The following is a 9,942-nucleotide window of genomic DNA, read 5'->3' on the forward strand; positions in this document are numbered from 1 at the left end:
AAAACTCACTGTACAACATCAAGGAGGATCAGGGTTTCCTGAATTATTCTCTCCAGAACTCAAGAGGCACCATGAGACAGTTTGGGACACAGGGATGGTGTAAAAAGAAAGAAGTTGATGATCACCCATAGGGGCAGCAAAAGGAGACAAGGAGCACAAGAAATCCCTCTGTTACTGGGACTATCTGATACATACTTAGAGAAATTAGTAAATAGGTTGATAGTACAGCGGGGGGAAAATTTAAACTATAGAATGCCAAATATATTCCAAAGTCAAAAATATGCATCAACATATACAGTTCTATAGATAAACAGAGAGAAGATTATTCCAAATATAGGGGAACATTTAACACAAAGAAAAAGCAGACATGGGATCGCAATTAAATGCGCCATTCAAAGTATTTCAGGCAGTATGCAAATTTCTTGGTGTCTGCTAATTATGATGATAATAGTGTCCAGCCCTGCAATAAACGTGCTGTTGAGTGGCTGCACACCTCATCGGGGGCCCAAGTTCGTGCAAGGCTAGCACCACTTAAAGGTACACAAAAGCAAAATACTGCAGATGCTGGAAATCTGAAACAAAAACAGAAAATGCTGGAAACGCTCAGCAGGTCGGGCACTATCTGCGGAGAGAAAAACAGAGTTAACAGGTCTGTGTGACCCTTCATCAGAATATTTGTAGCAGAAGTAGGCTATAAGGACTGAGCAAGGCAATGGGATTAGTTTTTAATTGTTGTAGGAAAGAGACAACACAGACGCAATGTACTGGATTACAATTTACGTGAGCTACCGGCAGCTGGGAGGGTGTGTTTGATAAGGTATAGGGAACCCAAAAGTCAGTAACTTGGTTTCCAGTTCGGCAGGAACAGGTTGGTGGAAGCCACAGGATGAGGTAGGTCCACATTGGGGTTGTGGGGGGAGAGGGTAAACTTAGAAACATAGAAACATAGAAAAATAGGAGCAGGAGTAGACCATTCGGCCCTTTGAGCCTGCTCCACCATTCAACATGATGATGGCTGATCATCCAAACTCAGTACCCTGATCCCGCTTTCTCCCTGTATCCCTTTAGCCCTAAGAACTATATCTCACTCTTTCTTGAATATATTTAATGATTTGGCCTCAACTGCTTTCTGTGGTAGAGAATTCCACAGGTTCACCACTCAGTCCTAAATGGCTTACCCCTTATCCTTGGACTGTGACTCCTAGTCCTGGATGCTCTGCCATCGGGAACATCCTTCCTGCATCTAGTCTGTCCAGTCCTGTTAGAATTTTGTAGGTTTCTATGAGATCCCCTCTCATTCTTCTAAACTCTAGCGAATACATGCTTAATCGACCCAATCTCTCTTCATACGTCAGTCCTGCCATCCCAAGTATCAGTCTGGTGAACTTTCGCAGCACTCCCTCCATAGCAAGAACATCCTTCCTCAGATAAAGAGACCAAAACAGCACACAATACTCCAGATGTGGTCTCACCAAGGCCTTGTATAATTGCAGCAAGACATCCTTGCTCCTGTACTTGAATCCTCTCGCTGTGAAGGCCAACATACCATTTGCCTTCTTAAATGCCTGCTGCACCTGCATGCTTACTTTCAGCAACTGGTGCACCGGGACACCCAGGTCTCGCTGCACCTCTCCCTTTCCCAAACTATCGCCGTTCAGATAATAATCTGCCTTTCTGTTTTTGCCACCAAAGTGGATAACCTCACATTTTTCACATAATACTGGATCTGCCATGTATTTGCCCACTCCCTCAACCTGTCTAAATCACACTGGAGCTTCTCTGCGTCCTCCTCACAGATTACACTCCCACCCAGCTTTGTGTCATCTGCAAACTTAGATATATTACATTTAATTCCCTCATCTATATCATTAATAAACTTGGCAGGGAAATCTATCAGGCTGGGGAAAAGTTGTGGGGGGTTCAATCCGGGAATCAGGGAAGGGGGTTATTTGGGTGGGGAGAGACGGGGGTGGGCAATTGGGGTGAAGGTGGTTCAATCGGGGAGGAAGGGATTGGATCAGGGGAGAGGAAGTGGAGTCGATCAAGGTCGATCAGGGGGTCAATCTCATCAAGGTATGTTCCCAAGTGCCTTGTCAATCTCATGGCCCCCAGTTGGAGACCTGTGGGGGTGGAGTGGGGGTGGGGGGGGGATAATTGGAGGCCTGGGAATAATTGGAATCTTCTGGGGAGCAGGGAAGTTTGGAGGCCTGGGGGAAATCAGAGGCCAGTTTGGGGGGGGGGGGGGGGGGGGGGTGGGGTGGGGGAGGAGAGACTCAGAAGCCTGGGGAAGGATTGGAGGCCTTATTGCAGGGGGAAGGTCAGAGACCTGGGGGAGAAATCGGAGGACTGGGGGGAGTGGATCGGAAACCTCAAGGGGGAAAGTCGGAGGCCTGTAGTTCAGAGACCTGTGAGTGGGAGGTCAGGCGGTTTCCCGATTGTGTGGTTCCTCACTTAGACATGCTGGATCCAACAGGTGGTATAAAGGCACTCACGTCCTGGAACCACCAAGCCTACACCTGGATGTAGCTGTCAGGATTCCCAAGGCTCAGTAAACCCAGTCGTCCTTGGTTAAATTCCAAAACTGGAATAAGAATGAGGCAGGCAGTCTTATTATAATTTTTATGCGTGAAACCGGCATAGTGGCGGCATAGGGCAGCACAGTAGCGCAGTGGTTAGCACCGCAGCCTCACAGCTCCAGGGACTCGGGTTCGATTCTGGGTACTGCCTGTGTGGAGTTTGAAAGTTCTCCCTGTGTCTGCGTGGGTTTTCCCTGGGTGCTCCGGTTTCCTCCCACAGCCAAAGACTTGCAGGTGATAGGTAAATTGGCCGTTGTAAATTGCCCCTAGTGTAGGTAGGTGATAGGGAATATGGGGTTAGTATAAATGGGTGGTTGTTGGTCGGCACAGACTCGGTGGGCTGAAGGGCCTGTTTCAGTGCTGTATCTCTAAATAAATAATTTTTTTTTTTTAAAAACCCACCTTCTTGGAGCAGGTTAGTCATCCATCCACCTTCCCACCTCCGTTAACGTTGGAAGTGGAAGGGCTGTCGGCGGGTTTACGTTGCCATTCTGATTTTTAAGACTTGAAGCCCTCCTGCCCCCTACCCAACCCAAACCCACACATTTCCTATCATTACAATTTCCCCAATAGGCGAAATGGCTTCCTTCTGTGGTATAAACACATATGGCTCATGGTCACTTTGATTCCCATTGGCAGCTCCACTTGTATGGTGGATGCTGGCAGTAGATCTCCTTGAAACAGATCTAACTGTCGCCTTGCTGAATTGAACCTACGGAGATAGTTATCTTCTTTTGTTGCCAGGTTACTGTGTCTGGGGCTGTAGGTACGGTTGGAAACATTTTGCTGGGTGCATCCATTCTCCCTCTGGTTTCATCTGACATTCCTGGCACCCTTTCTTTGTTCTTTTTCATTCTAATCCATTAAATGCAATGATGGGGTGCATGGAAAGGAATCTCTATCGCAAAAGGCTTGTCTTTAACACCTATTTCAAACTGGTAAGATTTGCATACTGCACATAATAGGTCAAGAAATCAGGAAAATCACAGATCTCCCCAATTGGCATTGGATTTTAGCACTCATGCATTCTGTGTGAGAGAATTGGCATGCAAAACTGTGAGGAGTGTAACGTGGTGGAGCCCAAACACAAATCCAAGAAGTTGATGCACTTGTGGTTTTCTAGACCTCCTTGCATGATTCCCAGCAGTAAAATCATTGCAGCATTTGATAAAGTAGTGTCTAAAAATTTATTTTCAAAAATGAATTGACAGAGAAAACAAAGAGCATCATTCCAATTCTTGGCTCTTTGTAAAGAAAGTAGCCCTAAGAATCCTGAGGGGACGGGGGTGGTACATTGCATACTGAGTTATGAGATGTACCTTACTGGGAGTTTTGCCATTGATCCTGCCAAAGTTTGTGGGGTAAGGGGGGAGGTTTCCCATTTTGCATGGTATCCATGCCACCAGGGGTGCATTTGGAGCACCTGCCTTAGGAAATGTTGGGAAATCCAGCAGAAGCTATCCCTGTAAACTTAAAGAAACTGCCTCCAGTATCTTCCTTTGTAGTATCCCTTTGAGAATGGGAAAGCAGGAACTCCCATGTTAGGCAGACTGTGGCCTTGCCCCCTTCCCCCACTCCCTGCATTGATGGCCTTGTTTGGGATGGGCAGAGGCTCCAGGAATCTGTGAGGGAGGTTCTGGGATCTGGCATCAGCAGATTCTGGCTTTATTTGTAACTCTTCTGCCATTCTCCCATATGACAGGAGTATGACAAGAGTGTGATTTTTGGCCCAAATTTCCTTTTAAAGCTTTAGGATATTGTATCTGGTAATATATTCATGAAATTTCAATTGTCATTCAGAATCTTTAAGCTGGAATTTGCCAAATTCCTGTTAAGAGGAGTGAAAGGATGTAGATTTGGCATGAGGGCAGAGTGGAGATAGAATATTGTATATGGCCATGGATACAGAGTATGGATAGACATCAGAAAGTACTAGATGCGATTCAAAAGTTTTATTTGTGTTCTTATTCTAAATTTGAGAGAAATTATGCCTTACCAGCATGTTGCAGTTTACTCATTAAATTATTGAGTCATGGCGTATGCCCTCTGTGCAAACCCATCTTAAATCTTTTATTCAGCCAAAATAACATCCTTTAATCAGAAACACATGGTGAACAAAATGCACAACTTGTGATTATTCATGGAAAAATAAACCATTTGTACAATTAACTGAAGCATTCAGTGACTATGAGCTCAGTCAGTGGTTCTTTTTCATATTTCTCACTGATCCCTGTCATGTATTCTCTGGGGGGCAAAATTGGATAGCCCCTGAAAACGGGCTGGGGGATTATGATACCAGTTCCTTCTGATGCAGGCAGAAAAAATCTGTATGCTGCCTGCTCATTACCATGATTGCAGCATGTAGTCAAGACTAAATGCACTGTTGAGTAGCAGGGGGGGCCTACGTTCATGCGAGGCTAGCACCACTTAAAGCTAGCCTGCAATACTTCAAGCCCATCTGTACCTCCTAAAGGGGAGACGTATTCTGGCTGCATAAGGTGCTGGGAGAATATCCATGCAGGAAGAACATTGAATAATGGCACTCAGGGGAGAGAGAATGCTCCAAGTTTCTCAGGCAGAACACTGCGGGCCTTGGTGCAGGAGGTGGGCACGAGAAGAGAGGTCCTCGATCCACAGGTGACCAGGAGCCCATCCACACAGACACTACAAAAGCAGTGAGAGCAGATAGCCTTCGCTGTCAATATCAACAGTCTAACCCTGAGGACTAGATGCAGTGCCGCAAGAAGTTCAGTAACCCCAAATGAGTGGAAAAGGTCAAAGAATGCTTCTTTAAATGCCATATCTTTACAAATGAACCATCAGTCTCACACACTGATCAATTCACCACCCCCACTTCACTGACCTACCAACAATCTCTCTCAACCACGAATCATATCTCACATTATGATGCGAGGTGATGCATTTTGGAAGATCCAATTCAAGAGTGAACTATACAGTAAATGGAAAAGTCCTGGGGAAAATTGATGTACAGAGAGATTTGGGTGTTCAGGTCCATTGTTCCCTGAAGGTGGCAACGCAGGTCAATAGAGTGGTCAAGAAGGCATACGGCATGCTTTCCTTCATCGGACGGGGTATTGAGTACAAGAGTTGGCAGGTCATGTTACGGTTGTATAGGACTTTGGTTCGGCCACATTTGGAATACTGCGTGCAGTTCTGGTCGCCACATTACCAAAAGGATATGGATGCTTTGGAGAGGGTGCAGAGGAGGTTCACCAGGATGTTGCCTGGTATGGAGGGCGCCAGCTATGAAGAGAGGTTGAGTAGATTAGGATTATTTTCATTAGAAAGACGGAGGTTGAGGGGGGACCTGATTGAGGTGTACAAAATCCTGAGAGGTATAGACAGGTTGGATAGCAAGAAGCTTTTTCCCAGAGTAGGGGATTCAATTACTAGGGGTCACGAGTTCAAAGTGAGAGGGAAAAAGTTTAGGGGGGATATGCGTGGAAAGTTCTTTACGCAGAGGGTGGTGGGTGCCTGGAACGCGTTGCCAGCGGAGGTGGTAGACGCAGGCATGATAGCGTCTTTTAAGATGTATCTAGACAGATACATGAATGGGCAGGAAGTAAAGAGATACAGACCCTTAGAAAATAGGCGTCATGTTTAGATAGAGGATCTGGATCGGCGCAGGCTTGGAGGGCCGAAGGGCCTGTTCCTGTGCTGTAATTTTCTTTGTTCTTTGTTCATTAATGGCTTCACCTCATCGTCACACGCTGAGTACTGCTGCAAGCCTCACACTCATACCTCACAGCTGGTACAAACTGCCAACTATTCAATCATGACAGCCATATCATCCAAAACTGATTGCATGACCCTGACTGACTGATTAAGTATAACAGATCTCCCTTTTATCAGGGAGATGAGAAGAATTTATTTTCTCACGGAATCATTAATCCTTGTGGAGAGTGGGTCATTGAATTTATTCAAGGCTGAGTTAGATAGATTTTTGATAGACAAGAGAGTCAAGAGTTATGGGGGGCAGACAGGAAAGTGGAGTTGAGACCACAACCAGATCAGCCATGATCTTATTGAATGGTGGAGCAGGCTCAAAGGGCCGGATGGCCTACTCCTGCTCCTAAGTCCTATGTTCCTATGTTTCTACTTCCCTCTCTCTTGCAGCACAAGATGGTGCACAACTGCAAGTAGCAGCACCCATCTTGTGGGGACAGACACAATTGCATATCTTTACACCGATGGAAGAGACAGTCATCATTGGAGTAGCCATGACTGAGGCCAGGGCTGGCAGCAGGGTTGAAACCATTGAAGATGATGATATGCTCATTCCTAATGCTCTTTCTCACATCCCACTTCCCTCTCATCTCATAATCTCTTCTGATTTCCAAGCTGCAAATGGTGTAAGCATACACTTCTTGCTTTATCCCCCTCCCCTCACCTTGTACCTTTCTCCTTTCAGATACTTATAAACTACAATCTGGCCAGGTAGTGGCGCAGGAGCAAGATGTGGAACAGGAAGAAAAGACTGATGTTTTGCTGAAAACAGAGACATTTGTCGAAGCGTCTCATCTTACACTCATCAGGACAATTCGCAAGAATACCAATTTAAGGGAAAGCAACAAATTTATACAATATGAAGAGAGAGTGTTTAGTTTTAGTTTAGTTTAGTTTAGAGATACAGCACTGAAACAGGCCCTTCGGCCCACCGAGTCTGTGCCGACCATCAACCACCTATTTACACTAATCCTACATTAATTCCATATTCCTACCACATCCCCACCTGTTCCTATATTTCCCTACCACCTACCTATACTAGGGGCAATTTATAATGGCCAATTTACCTATCAACCAGCAAGTCTTTGGCATGTGGGAGGAAACAGGAGCACCCGGAGGAAACCCACGCAGACACAGGGAGAACTTGCAAACCCCACACAGGCAGTACCCAGAATTGAACCCGGGTCACTGGAGCTGTGAGGCTGCGGTGCTAACCACTGCGCCACTGTGCCGCCCAATCAGAGTGCTGATTGGTTGGCAAGTGGACTCTGATTGGTAGAGGCGTTGCCATGGAGAATGGACCAGTTTGTGGTAACTGACAGTTAACTGACAAGCTTTGTTTGAAGGCATCTGCATGGTCTAAATTTCAGCAAGCAATTTGGAACGCTAATGGTATGTTAGCCTTTACTGCACGAAGATTTGAGTATAGGAGTAGTGAAGTCTTGCTTCAATTATACAGAACCTTGGTTAGACTGCACTTGGAGTACTGTGTGCAGTTTTGTACCCCTTACCTTAGGAAGAATATTATTGCCATAGAGGGAGTGCAACGAAGGTTCACCAGACTTGTTCCCCGGATGGTGGGACTGTCCTATGAAGGGAGATTGGGGAAACTGGGCCTATATTCTCTCGAGTTTCGAAAAATGAGAGGTGATCTCATTGAAACCTTGAAAACACTTAAAGAGATAGACAGGGTAGATGCAGCGAAGATATTTCCCCCAGGTGATGAATCCAGGGGACACAATTTCAAAATAAAGGGGAAGCCACTTAGGGCAGAGATGAAGAGAAATTTCTTTACTCAGAGGGTTGTGAATCTTTGGAATTCTCTACCCCAAAGGGCTGTGGAAACTCAGTCATTGAGTCTGTTTAAAGCAGAGATTGACAGATTTCTAAATGCAAAGGACACAAGGGGATATGAGGATAGTGTGGGAAAAGGGCAGTGAAGTGGATGATCAGTCATGATCATATTGAATGGCGGAGCAGTCTCAATGGGCTGAATATGGCTTCGCCAGGGTCTCCATCATGTAGGGTGCCATTGACCGTACACACATCCCTTTATGGGCACCACAGGTAAATTCAGAGATGTACCACAACCTGAAGGGGTTCTACTCCCTCAATGTCCAGCTGGTGTGCAACCATACTCTGCACATCATGTGGGTGAATGCTCAGCATCCTGGCAGCAGACATGATGCCTTTATTCTGTGGCAGTCCGCTGTACCATCAGCATTTGAGCCAACTCAGGATACTAGAGGACAGCTACTGCGTGACAAAGGTTATCCGCTGACCACCTGGCTCCTAACTCTAGTGCGCAACCCACACACACATGGGCAGCATGTGTATGGTGAGAGTCATGCTGCCACAAAAAAATGTCATTGAGCAGACTTCTGCTGCCTGGATTGCTCTGCTGGAGCCCTGCAGTACCCTCCACAGGCTCTGTCACAATTCATCCTGGTCCGTTATCATGGTTGGGTCCACAATTGTTGGAATGGAGTTAGCCATCATTCCACGATGGAAAGGATGAGCTCCCAGCTCTGCGCAACACCATCTGCAAGGTTGATGCCTGACTCCTCCATGCTTCTTGGTAGTGACCACAAGGCCTGCTCCTATGTTCCTATAAACTGGTGCATTCTCCATGGCAATGCCTCTACCAATCAGAGTCCACTTGCCAACCAATCAGCACTCTCTTCTCGCACAGTATCAATTTGTTGCTTTCCTTTACATTGGTATTCTTGCAAATTGTCCTGTTGCGTGCAAGATGAAAATCTTCGACAAATGTCTCTGTTTTCAGCAATACTCAAGTTTGGCACTACCAAACAACAAAAAGACTGATGATGAAGAATCACTGTCACTCGCTTGCACACTTGCAGCCACTAGCTCAGATACTGACATTGCATGTACTTTAGACAGTAGCATCAAGCCAGGATCTGCAGGTGATGAGGTAGCAGTCACAAGTGTACCGCAGCCAGGGCAGGGGAAAGGGGTATCTGGCGCTAGCTCGCCAGAGGACAAGGTTGCACAGAGGACTGATGGGTATGTTTAGTTTAGTTTCAGTTTAGAGATACAGCACTGAAACAGGCCCTTCGGCCCACCGAGTCTGTGCCGACCATCAACCACCCATTTATACTAATACTACACTAATTCCATATTCCTACCACATCCCCACCTGTCCCTAAATTTCCCTACCACCTACCTATACTAGGGGCAATTTATAATGGCCTATCAACCAGCAAGTCTTTGGCATGTGGGAGGAAACCGGAGCACCCGGAGGAAACCCACGCAGACACAGGGAGAACTTGCAAACTCCACACAGGCAGTACCCAGAATTGAAGCCGGGTCGCTGGAGCTGTGAGGCTGCGGTGCTAACCACTGCGCCACTGTGCTAACTCCATTCCAACAATTGTGGACCCAACCATGATGACGGACCAGGATGAATTGTGACACGGCCTCTGGAGAGTACTGCAGGGCTCCTGCAGAGCAGTCCAGGCAGCAGAAGTCTGCTCAATGACATTTTTTTGAGGCAGCATGACTCTCACCATACACATGCTGCCCATATGTGTGTGGGTTGCACACGAGAGTTAGGAGCCAGGTGGTCAGCGGATAACCTTTGTCACGCATTAGCTGC

This window comes from Heterodontus francisci, chromosome 2, assembly GCF_036365525.1.
Source record: "Heterodontus francisci isolate sHetFra1 chromosome 2, sHetFra1.hap1, whole genome shotgun sequence".
NCBI lineage: Eukaryota > Metazoa > Chordata > Chondrichthyes > Heterodontiformes > Heterodontidae > Heterodontus > Heterodontus francisci.